The 18955-nt window shown below is 28.8% G+C and overlaps 1 protein-coding gene across 2 annotated transcripts in view; it reads left to right on the forward strand.

Moving 5' to 3' along the window:
* Window positions 1-2861: 2861 nt before the first annotated feature.
* The window catches only part of LOC129958367 (uncharacterized), a 484792-nt gene continuing 468698 nt past the window's right edge, over window positions 2862-18955 (forward strand). Inside the window, exon 1 of one of the 2 annotated variants that reach the window (XM_056070805.1) lies at window positions 2862-2945. The gene's annotated coding sequence lies outside the window, so the exon portion shown is untranslated. The remainder of the gene's footprint in view (window positions 2946-18955) is intronic. The other variant, XM_056070806.1, reaches the window with a different exon arrangement.

The raw sequence follows: 18955 nt of genomic DNA on the forward strand, positions 1-18955 counted from the left end.
AAATATCTTTTGCAATTTATATACAATGATTATATAGAAAAACTCATTGCATATTATTTAAGAGTATTAAAAATCGCAATCAGATTTAATAATTTAATTTCAATAATTAATAATTTTTTCATTAAAAGCACGGAATAAACCAAAGCCTCGTCATTTGACCGCGGTTCAAAATTACCGTCCCAAAATAGCCCTAATGTTGCTTTCAAACGGGACTTTAATGTAACTAAACTTCAGTAACAATAATTTTAGTAACAAATAATTTTTTCATTAAAAGCACCGTAAACCTATAAGCTATTCATATCAACAACTACAATGTTAACAAAAACATATTTTGGCGTAGCATCTTTTTAGCTTTACATTCAAGGAAGTTGTAAGCTTTAATTAACTCGAAACTGAGGATTTGTTCAAAATTGTTGTAATAAAATATCCTAAGTAAAATTATCGGTATCTATCCAATGATAACTTTTAATTCATATGTGCCAAACCCTAAATTAGTTTATGACACAAATAAAGTTTGTATCTTTCCAACTTACGTGGCATTTTAGAGCGCAATTTAATACTATAGCAAAATTGTATATATACGGATGCTCAATATTGTATAATATTTGAGTGTTAAGAGTATTATATAAATTATTGGGCCAGACAATTATCATAAAATCACATGCATAAAAATTCAATTTATCGAGAGTACCTAAACTTTGTATACTGTAGAAATTTTTTTTGTCAATGCCTGGTAAGAAATGTATTATTTTATCAACATCATACAAAAATATTGTTACTGAAGTTTAGTTACATTAAAGTCCCATTTGAAAGCAACACCAGGACTATTTTGGGACGGACCTCGTAATTTTGAACCGCGGTCAGATGACGAGAATGACACCCTCCTCTCCATACTTCCGCACCACACCAGCAGGAAGACGTTAAGGTCCGACGGATTTAGCGTGCACCAGACCCGCTTACAAGATGGTTCTTATGGGAAATCGTGTCACGAACCTGAAACCCTCCTGTTCTCGAGCCCAGATTTTATCACCAGCCCACTGCGGCTTATGTTGCTACTGAAAGTGAATATTTAATACAACTTTTTCTTTTTCTTTTAACAATAACATTCTTCTTGCACTAACCTTCTGGCGAACTGTTTATCTTATATTGCATGTCTATATAGTTTTTAGTTTTAAAACAATTTTTTTGATATTCACCAGTTATATGTGATATCCATACACTGTATATCTTACAGTTTTAATTGTCTTCATGGCAATTCTCATTTCTTCAAATTTACCTAATTCATTTCCTTTGTAGGAAAAGTTTTCTTTCTTTTCCTTTTGGCTACCAAATAAAAAACGAACTGAGTTTCATTACCGAGGGAGATAAGGAAAAGTCTGATCAGTGCGGTTCCCACGTCGGGAATTTCAAATTGTAATTCTTTGTGGAAAAACAGCGTTCCCGGAAAGTTTTGAATCAGTTCAGAATTCAGGGAATGATTTGCTTTGTGAGTCAAATAAATAAAAAAGCAAACAACTGCCTTGTGTGCATGCCGGGGAAAATTATTTATAGCAGAAAAAATAAGAGAGGGGCGGAACTGTATTTTGGATTCAGAGGACGAAAAATATTTTTGTAGGTATTTTTGAATGTTCACGCTTTAAAGCTACAGGTCTTTGGAAATGAAATGTTGAAAATAAAAAAAAAATAATAAATAACTCAGTCCCCCTCCTCTGCAAAGGGTAGCTCGTAAAATGTATTCTTACCCTGTTTCCTTCTTCTTATCCATTAGCTTACGCGCATAACCCAATGCCTTAACGAAATTATGTGCTGCGAAGAAGTTAAATTACTTTCTTAAAGCATAAAACAACCAACGAACAGAGGAGTTTTCAAGTATTCAAAGAAATGAGAGGAAGTTTCATGGAGCTTCTATGATAATGAGAGATAGGAGTTATTAGTAACGTGTAAAAAAATGCGAAAAAATACAATTTACACGAGAGAGCTTTGGAGAGGAAATTTTATTTAGTTCAGCGTCGTTTGCTGTATTTGATTTATGGTGCTTTGAAAGGAGACATTTTTTATAGCTTGAAATGGAGAGCAACATTTAACACAACAGGATAGCATTTACATCGCTAGCTATTGATTGTTTCGATAACACAATGTGCATAAAAGTTTACATCAAAAATAATTTTGTGCTGTATTATAAAACTATATTTATATTTCTTAACAGCAAATTTAGTTTAATGAAAACGTTGTTATTTAAGACAAAGAATTTTCGTACAAGTAAAAATAATATGTTGCAATACTGAAAATAAAATTTGGAAATTGGCCCGAACCTATTTGATTTAGATAATTATAACAATGAATATTTTTAGAAGGACCAATTAACATGTATGTTTAAATGAACTGATATTCTGATTTAACTGAACTTGAATGAAGTGGGTGATTGGGATTTTGATTTGACTCGAATGAGTGACATTTTAGTGAAAGTAGAATATCAGTTTACTTCATTACAGAAAACTGCGTATAATTTCATGTACCGTAAATAAAACTTCATTATTTTATATACATAGTCAGAAATTCCTTTTACTCTAAAAACAAAAGAATCTGGCATGAAAAAATAAAACAAAATTGGGTGGAATAGTATAAAAATGAGATGAAATGTCATCAATAATAAGTGATAAAAAAAGCAAATATCAGAAGTTCGAGGCAATTTCTAATGAAAATGAAACCATGCAATGCTAAGACTTCGATTCAAAACATCCAATTTTGAAGCTGAACGAGGTATATTTGATAACAAAGATAGTATTCGGCTTCAAGCCGCCACGTGCATCGACGTCATGATAGGTTAATGTTTATTACAGAAGATCATCAATAGAATCGAGTGATGAAACAGCGATTTTCAAATTCGAAGTTGATTCTCTGCTACTAGGCTGCTGCGGAAAGAACGTAAAAGCTGGAAATCTTTTGTAAGTGGCTTAACTGATGATTTGTTGTATATAATGTTTTTTTCTATGACCCTACACTGTATTTAAAGGAACATTTCAATTATATAGTATTAAGATTTAAATGTTATTTTGCATGTTAATGACTCGTTTCGATGATGGATAGAAAGTGATCTGATCCCATGATTAAGTCTATTTTAAATACAGTGTAAGGATCGTCGAAATAAATGCTTTTTATGGGAGAGAATACGAGTTTAAAGTTATTGAAATAAAAAGAAATGGAATTGAAAAACTGAATGTTAAATTCAAATTTTTTTGATTTTAATAACATAACTTCGTCTCTTTAAAATGAAAAGATTCTCAGTTCCGTTTAGAAACTTTTTATATGGAAATTTTCACAGAATTATTTGTCATATCTGTTTAGGAAGTGACTACAGGTTTTTCTTTTTCTCGGAAAAAGAAAAACATGTAGTTGCTGGTATTGTATCCAGAAAATAAAGACATGAATACCAGTCAATTCGGAGGGTAACTTTATCCCTAAGTAGGCGAAAATACAAATATGCTTTAATAAAAATAGGACACTCTACTGCCAATTGCAATTGCTTAGTTTTTGTCTTATATGATGGAAACAATGTTTGTTGCTATTGACGACTAGAAATGTATAGGAGGAACGCGTATTTTTGGACATTGGCTTAATGCTTATCTTATTTTTCTGACATCTTATTATTTTATTAGAAGCATTAATATGCAAGACAAATAAATTGTTTTATTGCATAAAACAATTGATGCTGGTATTGTATTCAGAAAACAACAATATATAATTGTATAAAACTTAAATTTTCAGGCATTTCATGATGTTATTAGTTATTATTAGCCTATAAATCAAGTTCACTTGATTTCCTCTGTTTCTGAATGTTTAAGAGTAGGAATTATAATAATTTTTTTCCCATACTGTTGCTATTATATTGTAATTTATTTGCTACTTCCAATACCTAATGCTTATAAAATTATTAAAATTTCCGAATCGCATATTAATTTATCTATATATTTTTGTAAATTTCGTTATTTTTTAATCGTTTTTGTTTTTTGAGCGTGAATAATGTCACCTTAACTATACAGAAACAAACTGAGATTTTTGAAAGGTTGATTTATTAATGATTGTGAACTATCAATAACCTTTTTTATAAAGTTTTTGTGCCTGCGTCCTGGCCTAGGGGTAGCGCGAGTTCCCCGTGATTTGGGCGTCCCGGGTATAAGTCCTGATTCGAGCATGGTTATTCTTCCCCTGTTTTCTATCTGTGAGGTGTGTGAATGACCCCCCCCCCCCCGTCTATAAAAAAAGGGGTTGTGCAAGCGAATGTATGCGTGTCATGATCATTTGATCTAGAAGTCAGACTTCTGCTCTCGGGTGCTCAGGGGTCTTTATCCTTAGAAGCTTCTGCATCCAATTTCCGTGGTAACTCGGACACGACATCATCAGGTTTTTATAAACAAAAAACGCGTATTTCATGAATATTCATGTTGTTAGTGCAATTTTTCTTTAACAGAAACCAATTCATAATGAGTTTTAAACAGTGCTTTTATTATATTTTATTATTAAATATTCTTTTTATTTCATTATGTTGTTTCAGGAAATACTCTCTTTAAAAAATTCAAAATACATATAATCCAATCTAAATAATTTCTATTCGAATTATGCACAAAGATGTGAGACATCTCAATTGCCTACAAATTACTCTTTGAGTTATTAATAGACTCATCTTACAGTGCATAATTACTTGCAAGTATTAAAAGCATTTTCATGTAAAAATTAAATCCTTTTCACGTATTGTGAAACGAAATCTTAAATTATCATAAGATTCTTCAATGGGGTCTCTCTGATCTATCATTAACCGAAAAATCCCTGAATTAACTTCCGTGTTTCACTATCTCAATAAACCGGACTTTTAAATTAAATTTCAGTTTTTGTTTTGTTAACTGAAATTTCAGATCCAATGGGTTTTTTTGTGTGTAATCAGCATTCTGATAAGTATGTTAATGCAGTATGTGTTAGACACTTAGTTTAAAGCTTCAACTTTTATTTAAAATTTATTTTTTAAATAGCGTGATTTAACGAATGCATTACTTTTCTTCAAAGGATTTTCGTGAGAAGTAGGTATTTACTTTTTTATTGCGATAAGATAAAGAAAAGACGTATGATAGTGAAATTCTTACCCCTTTTTGTTTATTTTTGCTTTTGTTTTCTCTAGAACTTCGTAAAATTTGGAATTAAATCAGGAAATGCTTCGATTCAACTTTTAAACTTTCCCAGTTTCTAGGATTCTCTTTTTACGGGCTATGAAATTTTCTCTTAGTCATGGTTTTTAACCGGAGCTCACGCATTTCAACAAAGTTGTTTACGAACTGAATTTTTTTCTTCATTTTCAGCGCTCTTAAAAGAATTTTTATTTTTTATTTTTGAACTTTCTTCTAAGCTCAAAGGAAGACATATTTTCCCAAGAAAAGGCGAAAAACTCTACTTTATCTCGTTTCAGTGTTTTATTTTCAGGATATTGTGTGTGTCTGGAAAGAAATGTCTACATAAACAATCAGCAAATAGATTTCCTTTTTATTCTAAAGCATATATTTATTCATACATTTCTTCCGCAGTTAGATGTTTAGTTCCGAAGAATTATTTTAAAAAATATCTAATCATCCTTATTTTCGTAATGGCACTAAATCTTGTCAAAAGATTTTTATTTAATGGGTTCATATTTTTGTTTTGCATACGAGGGGAGACGAATTATTTAATAATAATTCGTGTCTGTTTTTTAAAGAATATCCAAGTCTGGGGTACCGAGTTAATAGGGTCTGTTATCAAGCTTCTTTTAAGCTGAAATTAGCCATGCTGTACAGTACAGGCATTGCATTAATAAATTGAATCATTTGATATTAACGCTATAAATGTAACATAATACATGCCAAATTAAATTAGAAATCTACTGTTAATTATACAATTGCTGTATGAAATAATTATTATTGCTTTATATTTACAATCGTAATTTATAGTACTCGCATTAGAAGATTAATTTTCGAAGATTTATTTCTTAAAATTTACAAAAATAACGCAAACAGGAAACAATAGTAAATAGATTTTATAGTTATTTTGAATCATTTTTTATGTATATCAATGTCTTTCGGCTTATATTGGTATTATTAAAACGTCAAATTTAAATCGAGTTGACGTTATTTTGATTTGTATTATATTAAATTCATTTTACTTAAACTATCTATGTTTATTTTCCAATTTTTATGTCAGATAATAAATATATACCAATTAATGTGGTGAAAATCTTATATTCCCAAAAATACAGAATTCTTAAAATTTCCCATTGAAAGACCGTTTTCATATGTTTGTTTTTATCTTTTATATTATAGTTGCATCTCCATGCGTCTAAAGATAAGTGATTGTGCGGTCAAAAATTAATCATCGTACACTTACATCAATAACAAAACCAATTTGGAAGTTGAATTTAGGGTAAATGAGATTTTAAACATTCTCCTAGAAGAAGAAACGGGAAAGTCTTTTGTCTAGTCGATTATCGCCAGAAGTGTTCGACAGATTTAAATGAAATTAGGATATAACACACAACATACGTTTGATATAACACAAAAAGAAACACCATGCAGCAATTACGGTATAGATGTACGATTGTATGTAAGAGACGTAAACGCAGGAAAATGCAAATAAAAAAAAAATTGCTCCATGCTAAACGATATTAGAGCAGGGATCAATGGAAAACCATTCTATTCAATGATTTGTCAAGATTTAGCCCAACTACTGATCCCCGGCGAACTTTCATGTGGAAGGAGCCATTAGTTTAGTTTAGTTATATTACGTCCCATTTTAAAGCAACACTAGGGTTATTTTGGAACGGACCTCGTAATTTTGAACCATTGTCAGATGACGAGGACGACACCTCAGCTGGCACCCTCTTTAAACTACCACACCAGCGGAAGGGCGTTTGGCCCCGACGGATTTAACGTGTACCAGACCCGCTTACACGCCGCTTCTTCTGTGCAAACGGGTCCATCTGTTCCGAAGCCGAGACCTTGCCACCGCTACCATGGACCCTCTCTGTCCATCAATATCGGAGAAAAAAAAGCAGTATGGCAGCTGAACGAAATTTATTCACAGAAAGTTTGTCTGTCTGTTCAAATGCAAGGGAAAACGATAATTATAAAAAATAAAAAGCTAAATAGATAATATAGACAGTTTCAGCATTAAAAATGTAGACCAGTATCAACGTTGAATAAAATCCGTCGATTGGTTGACATCTGTCCGTCTGTACATTCGGATACATTCTAACGCGATAGCTCAAAAATGCAATATCTATGTGAGTAAGTTTTGGGGAGACCACTCCCACTGGTTCTTACTAGATATCAAGGGCTGATCATATCTGATTATAATTCTGAACTCCTTCGAATGCAATGACGAATTTGACTCGAGCATCGAAATATTGTATCTTTTATTTTAAATCGGCAATTTAGTGAAAGTATCGAGAAATTTAAAGTGCAAAATATCTTTTTAAAAACGCTTCCATATCTCAAATGACTTACTATAGGAATTAAAATAATAAATGTTCTAAATAGGATGTGTCATCTGATTAGAGAGTTAAGTAAATTTGTAGGTCAAGGGGTTAAAACCGACTAATAATTTTATCATAATTAATTTTATTTTATAATAACAGATGCAAACGTTGTCGTGAGCCTTTGTGTGCATAAGTAGTTTCTTTCAATCCCGCTTCTCTTACACCTAAATAAAATTGTTCTTTTTAGAAATGAAATTCTTGAGTGTACCCCACTTTATTTAGTTTTATAAATATTATCAATATAAAGTAAAACATCTTATGGATCTTGTAAGATATTTATTTCCAGTACATTCAAACTTGGATTCAAACTTTCAGAATCTTAAAAGAATGAAAAGGAATTTTATTTAATTTATTTAAGAAAAATAAATTAAATAAAATTCCTTAAAAGAATGAAAAAATTCCTTAAAGAATGAAAAGGAATTTTATTTAAAAGGAAATTTGCGCAAAAGAAAAGCAACATCGATAAAGTTCCAAGACTGAATATTTTTGGTATGGGTTTTAAATCATCATAATAAATTCTTATAAGAAATCTGAAAAAAAAGTTTAGTCTTAATTCGAAACACTCGGCGTATCGGATTTTTCAATAGTTATTGCAAATGCTTTGGACTGATTTTGATCTTATATTTTAAATTAAATCTTTTTGTAATAAAGAAATCTGGTGAATCGATGTTTTGATCTTATTTATGAAATGCTTTCAGTTGTAAAATGAAATTGAATTTCGGTGTTAAATGTAGTGAAAGATTTCATTGTTCTAATATTCCATGTACTCCATCTCGTAGTAGGAAAATGTAATGCTCATAACTTAATCTCATAATTATCTAGATTTAATTGAGCGTAATTCATTCTATTTAATGAGTTATTTTCACTTTTTTTAGCCTTTGCCTTTGCATAGTTTATTTATACGGAAAAAATATTCTTATATTTAATTTACGAAATATTTAAAATATTCCCAAGTATACGACGTAATGTCTCGTAAAATTTTATTGCGAACTACACGATTTCTAGTTCGAATTATGAACGAATGATGAAACTTACGTTTACAAAATTAGCTTTCATGCTTTAATGATGTATATAGTTTGCATTAAATTAAATTGTTAATTCCTAATGTTACAACGTAATTAAATTTCAATCGTTCTAATATGTATTGGTTAATCGGTTAATGAGTTTGAACTGGGGACAAATCGGAAAACCTTCTCATTCTAAATATATTCTTATGTTTCAACAACACGATATTCTAATACCAAACAATTGCTCAAGTAATAAAAAGACAATTGAAATGGAATAGATTCTTTAACATTCAACAACGACAAAAATATCTGGTTAAAAAGCAATACTCTTTATGCATGCTATTATTATTACATGTAATTAAGGTAGAGAGAAATCTCCTGTTTCTCTTTATTCCTTTTTACTTTCTCTTATACGGAGTATACAAAAATTAGATGGAAAAAACTCGCATTTTAATCAAGAACCTATTAAAACTTTTCAGAATTTTTTTGACTTGTCTGTTCGTTTGTGTTCAAAAACAAACTCATTTAGCAAGAAATATGGAATATGGTCTAAATACAACTAGATTTCTATCAAAATGTGGACGAAATACATCTTCAAGTTACTATATCTTTCTGTCCGTGTGTAATGTGATCAGGATTTCATGGAGATGCAACTAGCTAGAGAAATGAAATTTAATATATGCCTTATCTAGATTTGCAGACTTGTTTCAATCCGTCAAAAGTTTTATTACCTGTCTGTGCATCTAATTATGATACCTGCTCAACACGCTTAGGAATAAAAAAATTAATGATATGTTTTAACTAAATAATTGCAGAGCTGCATCAGAATTCGAATTCATTTATGCAGCTGTAAGAAATCAAGAAGACACTCAATTTTCTCCGCTATATTTTGAAACCGAATTCAAAACGCTACATAATGCGCAAGCATACAAAAAAAAAAAAAAAAAAAAAAAAAAAAAAAATCGACGGGTGAATATTTCCGCTGGTTTCAGCTCTACAAGCTAAATTAAGCGACATTTTATCGAGATCTTTTGTAAATCTTAAACTAGTATTTTCAATTGTTGAACAACTTCTTTAAACATAATCTGATCACCCATTATATTAGATTTCATAACAGTCTTTGATGACACTTATTTATTTCTTCAGTTTGTTATGCTTTATTTTAGCGGAAATAAATTACATTTTCATTGTTTTGAGATTCAATAACGGCTTAAGATCAGTTTTTAGAAGAAAAAAAAAGTGTGACCGACTGATTGAGGAATGATGAATAGATGTCGGTGGCAAATGAAGGCCTTTAGAAAAATAATTGATTTATAACGGCTCTACGAATCAAAGGTATAGTTTTCCCATATATCAAACTGGTATTGCTTTCTTTCGCGAAAAGGATAATTTATTAATTACAAACTGCCGGAATTTTTTTCCATGGAAGTTGAGTATATCTTCATAAATAAATGTAAGAATGCTGGAAAATAATTCAATATTTTCATTTTGAATGTAATTATTTTTCTTAAAATCAAGTATTAATTGCTTAATTATGATTTCTTGACTAAAACTTTAATTCAAATCAAAATTTTTAAATAATACGTTTAGTAATCAATTAATGAAACTATTTAAAATTAATAAATGTAAAAACAGGCGGTGAAAAAAAATTAATTTTTAAGCAGATAGAATTAATTGAGTTTACTTACTATTATTAATGAATACAGCCCCATTAATATTTACAGAACCCCATATTTTAATTCTATGTAAACGGATTAAAATTTCCGAAACATCTATTAAACTGAACTGATAAAAAACGCTTCATAAATAAAGTAATATTTTAACAATGAAAGTCTATTAAAGTATTTTCAGTTTTTTTCTAAATAGATAAATGGTACATTGGAGCAGCTTTTAAAAACTCGGCGATAGCGAAATATGATATTTTTATTTACATATAAAAGCTCTTTTAAAATACTTGTACCAAACAGCCGAATCTAAAAATAAATGAAATGTTCAGCACTTAAAAAAATATTTAGAGAGCAAGAAATATTGCATATAACTTCGTTTTTCATCCACTTTTGTGTTTTCGTTAACTTCTTGCCAATGAGTGATTTTAAAAACATGTTAATTATTTTCCAGAAGGAAAAGATAAAATTGAAAATATTAAAAACTTGTAAGATTTTTGATTGACTTTCTTTAAAAAATAATTTATGGATGTTTAACCTTATTAAAGCCACTTGGATATATAAATAGGTGAAAAGGAAATATTTAGTTAAATTTTGCGATTGTCTCCTAAAAAAAAAGCAATTAAGAGTAATTTGGTTCATGATACTTAGCTCACAATATCCTTTTGACAACATGTACAAAAAATGCAAAGATTCTTTAAATAATCGTTATTTAATTTGAAATTATAGTTAATAATTTAATTCAGACCTGATTATTGAATATAATTAATAATTATTAATTTTCAAATATAATAAATTAATAATTACCAGTCTTTAAATATATTATTTAATCCAATTATTACTAATTTTCGAATGTGAAAACTCGACTCTTTAATTTTAGAAAAAATATATAATATCGAATGAAGCATACAAATAAATGTTTTAAATTTTTAACTGTACGTTATACAGAGATTCGCAAATGCATTGCCTCTATTTTTGTTTCTTAACAAGGCTTGAATAATTGAGTAAATATTTTATAATTTTTCACAGGATTATTTTTTTGCTTGAATATATTTTATAAAAAAGTTTTAACTTGATTATTCGTTTTTAATCAAATGATGACAAATAAAAATTCAGCTGAAAGTTTTTCTTATTTTTTCCCTTTATTCTTTACACTTATTTACAAAGATTTACACAATTTTCGTTAAAAGTAAAAGAAACCGAATGAAAGAGAAAAATTGCAATGTAATATTATTTCACATTTTAGAAAACCATTCCTTTTTTAAGAGGAACTACATAAATTATGAAATAAGTGTCGCATTCCAGTCTAGTACTATTCTCTTTTTATAATACAGATTCAAGTTTTGGGCCAGTTCATAATAATTCTTGAGGACCATCAAATGGCTAATCTAATGAATCTGAAGATAAGCGAGTAAGAAAATCGCTGTTAAATTCCTAATAAATATTTTGATGAAAACTATAAAGAATATAACGATGTATTAAGAAATTATTTTGGCCTTTAGATATTCAAGTAAAATTTTACTTTTTGAAAGATAAATATTTTCCATGAATGACCCTAACTTTTTTCTTAAATTATTTTAGTAACATGTAAAGAAATTTTATTGTTTAATTCTGCTGAATGATACGTTCGATATTTTACAATGAAACGATAAACTTAACGCTTTCTCTAAAACGTATTCTTATTTTGTTGTTTCTAAGAAATGACTTTTTGCAGTATGAGTTTTCCAGCTATTATTCCAGAAAATAATTTAGGTTTTTTTATACAAATTTTTAAAGTGGAAAATTTCAGATTGCTAAAAGTTAAAAACAAAAATTAAAAGCTCTTTAACTTCGTTTCAATTAAAACTTCTAATTACTGACTTTAGATGAAATCTAATAAAAATTTTTTCTTTAACTCAAGGAGTTCGTTTACTTTTTAAAATACTGTTTAATGTTTTGTCATTTGCTAATCTTACCTAGAGTAAGAAATATGTAATCTAATATATGCTCTACAAGGCTTCTTTTGGTGTCACGAGCTCAAAATTCGTATGTAGTGCCGGTGATTTAGTCTCTTAATTTATTCTCTCCAGTCTTTTTGCTTTTTTCCCCCTCCCTCGAAGCAAGCCAGAAAGCTTTTCCAGAAAGCTTTTACTACTCTTTTGGCTTCTAGCTTTTCAAGGACAGCAAAAAACTCGTGCATTAACCTTGGTTCCTTTAGAGGGAGAGTATACTACAATCTCTATTGTATCGATTTGATTGGTAGTTAGTCATCTATATGGTTAATTTGAGAGGAATCAAGCGAAGAGGATACTTTCTTAGACTAGGCGTTAAAAATTATTGCTATCTCAGGGGGTGACTCGCATCAAAAAAGTTCCGACTATCAAAGAGGTAAGCACTACAGATACACACGGGCAGTGGCAGTTATTTCTTATAGGGGCCCCGTGGTGGATAGCACCGTTGAGTCCATTGAAAGAACAAATTATAAAAAGGAATAAGAGTCGGTAGATATTTTCAAGAAGAAATAATAATTTCTTTTAAAATTTAATTACGATGAAAGCGAGACTTAAAAAGAATTGAAACGATTAAAAATAAAACTTGAGTCATTCGAATCTTTTTAAAATATAATTCCATAACTAAGCATATATAGACATATTCCATAATTAAGCATATAAGCAATTCTGTAATTAAGCATATATAGACAGATATCCGTGTAGTAATATATCATACGTAAATTCATTGTAAATTCAAATGAGGCACGAATTTCAAAATTTTATTTCTTGGGGGAAAAACTACAGAAATGCTTATTTTATGCGAAAAAAATTTTCACATTACAGTTCAATGAACGAAAACTATATAAACTGAAGTGGGTTTTTCCTTTTTCAAATAAAATTTTCACAAAATTTATTAAAAACATCGCAATAAAATCTGTAAGTTTCTAATAAAATTTTAAGAATGTATAAACAAGATTTATAAAAAAAATTGAATTTTAATTAGTCTACAGAATTTTTAATTCGTTGAAATATTCTTTTATTATTTTATTTTTATAAAAAAATCTATTTCAAATACAATTACATCTTCCTTTCACAAGTACACTGTTTAGAGTTACACAAAAAGTGCGATATTTATTAACATGCATCAAACTATATATGCGATACGAAAAATTCATATCGCGTATACAGTTTATTAAAACATAAATATTTCATTGTCTTAAAAATTTCATTTGTGACGCTTCAAAATAAAGAAAGAATAAATGTTTAACATATAAATACATCTGTTATTGAATTTACGTTTATAATTTGTTCACAGCTTTTGTTGTATATGCATAAAGTAGTATCTCAAGATATTTATTAAAGACAAATCTTATCTGAGAATGAAAAAGAAAAGATTGCAATTAGGCATAAAATTATCAAAAAAGTTTTAAGAAAATGAATTGAAGGGGAAAAAGGAACAGTAAAAAGAAGAAAAAAAAAAGAAAAGAAAATTCATTTACTTTCATCAAAAGAAATAAAGAGCAAAAACTAAGATAAAAAAGCAGGACTGCGAGAGAACGAAAAAAAAAATCTTATAAATCCCTATAAGCGATTTAATAAAATACTGGCACATTGCTTTCATTGCGAATAATTGCCACTTTTAATCTCGCTGAATAAAATTAATACGATAACTCAGGAATTTAAAATGCACCGGAAGAAAACATTTATAATTTTTGAAGTTCTTTGAAACGCAGAATTAACTTAAAATATAACTACCCTGTGATTTTTTTCAAATCGTTTTTTCAGGAAATCTAAATGTAAAAAAATATTTGAAATCATGAAATTTCAATTTATATTTTGAACTTTCAGGATTTCGTTTTAGCAGAATAACAATAAATGCATTGGGTGTTACATACACTGACTAAGATTATAGAGAGATCAAATATTTGCTTATCAATTTTTTTGATATTTAGTGATTCTGTTAAAATTGTTTAAAAAATTGATTAAGCATTTCAATTTTCATAAAAAAAAATATTTCTTGGTTTATCATACTTTAATGTATAATGAAATCATAAATATATTTGTCCCTAAATAGCATTAAAATTACTTTTTTTTTGTCAAATCGTCAGCCATATCTTCTAAAGCGTAGAATATCGATTGTAATCAGATATTGCCTCTTGTACATAGTGTATGTGCTTGATAAAATTTCTACTATATTTGTTTCAGTTAAATAAATCGTATCTAAGAAAAATTTCTAACTAACGAATTTTGCCCAAAATCCTGATGAACAAAAGATTTGAGGAATGCAGTTAATAATTAATGACCTCGTCAATATATAATGTTTATCTCTATCAATAATATAAATTTAATAAGAAAAAGGAAGAAAGAAAATATTAAATACCCCAAAGGCAGCAATATTATTTTTTAATAAAGAATAGGTTTAATACAAAAAATGTATTTTATAATGCTAATAAAGTCCAATACCTTCTTGTAAAAATGGATTATATTCGATTTGGATATTGAATCGGACATTAATAATACATATTCTTTAATAGAAATAATCTTTCTTCCTTCTCAATCAGTTATACTTCTGATCTCAATAATCCAGAAAAATATCAGCTATTCTCGTGAGAATCTATTTATTTTAACTTTTCATTCTGTGTGCTTATGCATTTAGTACATAAAATGCATCTACAAAAATCCCTGATGTATATCTAATATGCCTGAATAATACAATCATATATTGTGTTACTAGGATATTTCTTAAACAATAAAGATATTCTAGAAATCAGCAAAAAATGTTTGAAATTTATATGTTACGAAAAGCCAAGAGCAAATTCTTCGTATTTGTTATGAACTTAAAATACTTCCCGATCTTGTAGTGGCAAAAAAAACAAAACAAGTCAAGAAGCTTTGACTTATTATAGAAAAATTATGCAATTCCGACTATTATCTAATATAGCCACTAGGAATTTTTCTTCAAGGTGAAATCATGAGTACAAAAACAAAACTTCTTAAAAAGACACTGCTTTGAATTTTTCAATTTTTTTTTTCAGGAAAGTTTGTACTTTCACCTAAAATTACGAATAATTTTTCTGGCAGTTGAAAAGTTTGGGGACAACGTTTCTTTCAATCATTACAAAAGATACTACTTCAATACAAATTAATTTCCATTTTCGGTTACAAAATATTGAGACTTAACCGCATGCTTAAAAACAAAAAGTAACTTTTTTCATCATAGCACCAACTGTCAACGTAGCATTTTTTTTACGTTATAGAAGACAGATTTTCAAAGACATATCTATACGATATGGATATGCCACCAACCCTTATGTAGAAAAGAAAAAGACTGTGAAAATAAACGAGCCTTAGAAACAACTTATTTATATTTTCAGTGCTTCAAAAAAAGTGTTTTGCTTTAATAAAATCAATTACTGATCAAATGCATAACCCCAGTTTCATTTTTGTATCCTTTGCATATTTAAGGGGAACCATAGATCACGTGCAGTGTAGATGGATTTTGGATGTTTGCCGCATGATTATGATATCGAATGAATTGACTGCATTTTGTATGATTCGTATTGTTATTTGCTCACCCTTCCTATAAAAATAATTCAAAACAACCATTAAAAAATTATAATAATTCTATCGTGCAAAATATTTATAGGAAAACTTGTTAACTATTTTAATAACTAATAAATTCAAATAATGAATAAAATCCGTATAAAAATATTTCTGTAACGAATTACTTTTAGACTTCTAAGTATGAAATGAAACTTGGTATCTTTCCATCACAATAAAATATAAGCAAATCAGCGAAAAAAGATTACCAGTCGCACCTTTCCAACCATTTGAGAAAACATCTCCAACCCATCTAAATATCTCGTATGAAATCCAACCCGTAATGGTTGGGGAAGGTTGAAAGCTTTGATAATGATATCATCTGCCGATTTCTCTTCATGCCCCTGGGCTTAACCATTTCCTCCAACAATCGCTCATGATTGATGGATATGCAGTTTATCATCTAACTTTAAAAAATTCTTTTTTTTTCTTTGACCTAGAAAGTTACGTGAAAGCGAAAATCTAATATCGAATAGTATGTATTCTCACTTTTAGTGCTTTCCTCTTTATCTCCCTCCTGTGCTCTTGATATATTTTTAGTTTTTTTTTCAAATATCAGTATAAATTTAGTCTCTTTATCTATGAGTATACAAACCTTTTCTGATGTGAGCGCTCAATTTTTTCCCTTGCTGAATTTAAAAGGATGGTGCGTTTATTCAACTTTCAAAGAGATTAAAAGTGGGATATGCAGATTAGTTTATTTCCATTGTTCTAGATTCTATACTATTTTTTTTACTACTTCTATTTAAGTCTTCATATTTTTATTATAATATTTTTATTGTTCCTATTTTTCCTTAGTGGGAGAAATATATATAAAAAAAGCTACTAAAATTCAAATGAATGATAAAAAAGATTTCATTTTAAAGAAACATTTTTTTTTCTCTTGCAAAGTTTTTTTTTATTAAATAAAGCTGCAAAACATTAAAATACTCTCACTTTACTCATAATTTCAAGTTATATTCAGAATAAAAAAAAATGAATTGAAACAAGAACCTAACATTTAACGCTCAATAATTATACAGTAAAATTAAAAACTAGCGCTAATCCTAAACCAGTTCATTTTTAAGAGTACTTGAAAATTCGAATTCTGCAAAAATTCTTCTGAAAAGATAAGAATGATTAGGTTCAGCGTTATTAAATAGGCAGAGCATGATTTTTTTTTCTATTGTAGACCACTGCTATGATGATTTTGTATTCATCTTATAACAGATAATTTATTATTTGCTCTCTAAGTTTATGTGGGATTTGAAATATAGAAAATAAATTTGGTTAGACTTCATATCTTAAAACAGTTTGTTATCTGTATAAGGTAGCTTGGACAAGAGTTCCTCTAATCTTCCGGGCCCTGGGCATGCCAAATAGAAAATATTAATGCTGATTATAGGTTTTAAGAATATCGTATCTTTGCGATGTTTAACATGGCTTAAATCCTGATATTTTTCGCCATCCGCAGCATTCGAAATAAAGGAATCTGAAAACTTTTTTATTTTCATAACCTTGCTTTTACAGCCTTTCGTATTTAATTTTGTTTCAAGCATATCGTGAAACTTAGTTTATTTTTCTAGTTTCATTTTCTCCTTATGATCACCCCCTTTCTTTTTTAATATAATTAGTGTAGATTGGTTGTATCGGTATCCCTGCAAATTTTTAATGTGCAGTCCCTATTCTTAATGATGAGGATTAAAGCCGTATGCACAGTTACTCAAAAAAGTGTTGGCACAAAATGGAAGAGTTTTCAGAGTTTTATCACAATATATAATTTAAACATACAAATAAAACAACAAAAAATATGTCCCACTTTGGTAAATGCAATTCATTAATTTAAACAAAATTTATATAATTATGATAACAATTTAAAGTAAAAGAAATCAAGCCAGAAAATATGTTCAAAAAGTATTGTGATATTGTCCAATAAATTAAAAAAAAAATGGACTTCATAGTTAATATCTTATTAGGTTTACTTTACATTTTATGACCTCTCTCGGTTGATTTAGCATGAATTTGATTGTGAATTTCAGTATCACCGAAATTTATAAACTTATTTAATAACAACTGGAAAGATGCACTTTCTTCAACAATCAAATTATAATGGGCATCAAAATTTCATTTGCCCTATATTTGCATCACATTTATAGTAAGGATTTTTCTTTTTTTCGTAACTAATCCTCTATGAACACGTACGTTTATAGCCACAAAATTCTTTTATATAAAAGTAAAGAAAAACGTGTAAAGTGATACTTATCCACTTTTTGAAGTCATTCAACGGCAAGCCTCAGGATCCAGTCTTTTCATGCCCATTATAAAAGACAGGTGGGTGTCAGTGCTTAAATAGCATAATCATTTTCTTTCCACGCGTCAGACTCTAATAGTTGACAATTTCTTTTCATCCTGCACTCTTCTTCAAACTCGTCCCTCAATGGTGCCCCTCCCACACACGAAATTTTTTTTTCCTCATATACCGCATTAAAAAAATTAAACAAAAAAGAATCCAACATTTCTTTTTGTCAAAATCTAAGCCCCATTGGCAACTAATTTTAGCCATTCGTCTTTCTCAAGACCGTCAATTTTTTTTTCTTCTTATCTTATTAAAAATTTATAATCAAATTTTCTGTTCTTTTATCGAGTACCAAGAAATCCCTTATTTGTAAAACCACCCAAGACATGATTATTTCCATTCTTTAACCCGAAAAACTTTTCATTTTAATAAATAGCTGGACCTCCACTCGAATCCTATCGTTTCACAATTATACCGATGGAAAATTGCACATTAAAATGACCTATCGCATATCACACATGTAATAAAAATTCAAAACTTAACTCTATTGTGATAGATAATACGCACGGACAATCCTGTTTAACATGATAAACAAGCTCAAGATCATAGTAGAAATATTAATTTACAAATAAAGTGATACTAAATTTTTAAGGAAAATAGAAACATATAAAATTATGCTGCAAAACACTTGCAATTTGATTGATTTAAATTTTAAAGTGTAATCAATATATCAATAAATTATTATGAAATACTATATGAAATTATTATTAAGGCAAGAAAACTTTGGCGACTTCCTGAGAAAAGAATTAATGTTTTTAAGAATAACTCAGAAATTGTCACTAGTGAGCTTTCTGTTAACCCGCTCGAACATTCTAGCATTTTAACAT

Source organism: Argiope bruennichi, chromosome X1 (assembly GCF_947563725.1).
Source record: "Argiope bruennichi chromosome X1, qqArgBrue1.1, whole genome shotgun sequence".
NCBI lineage: Eukaryota > Metazoa > Arthropoda > Arachnida > Araneae > Araneidae > Argiope > Argiope bruennichi.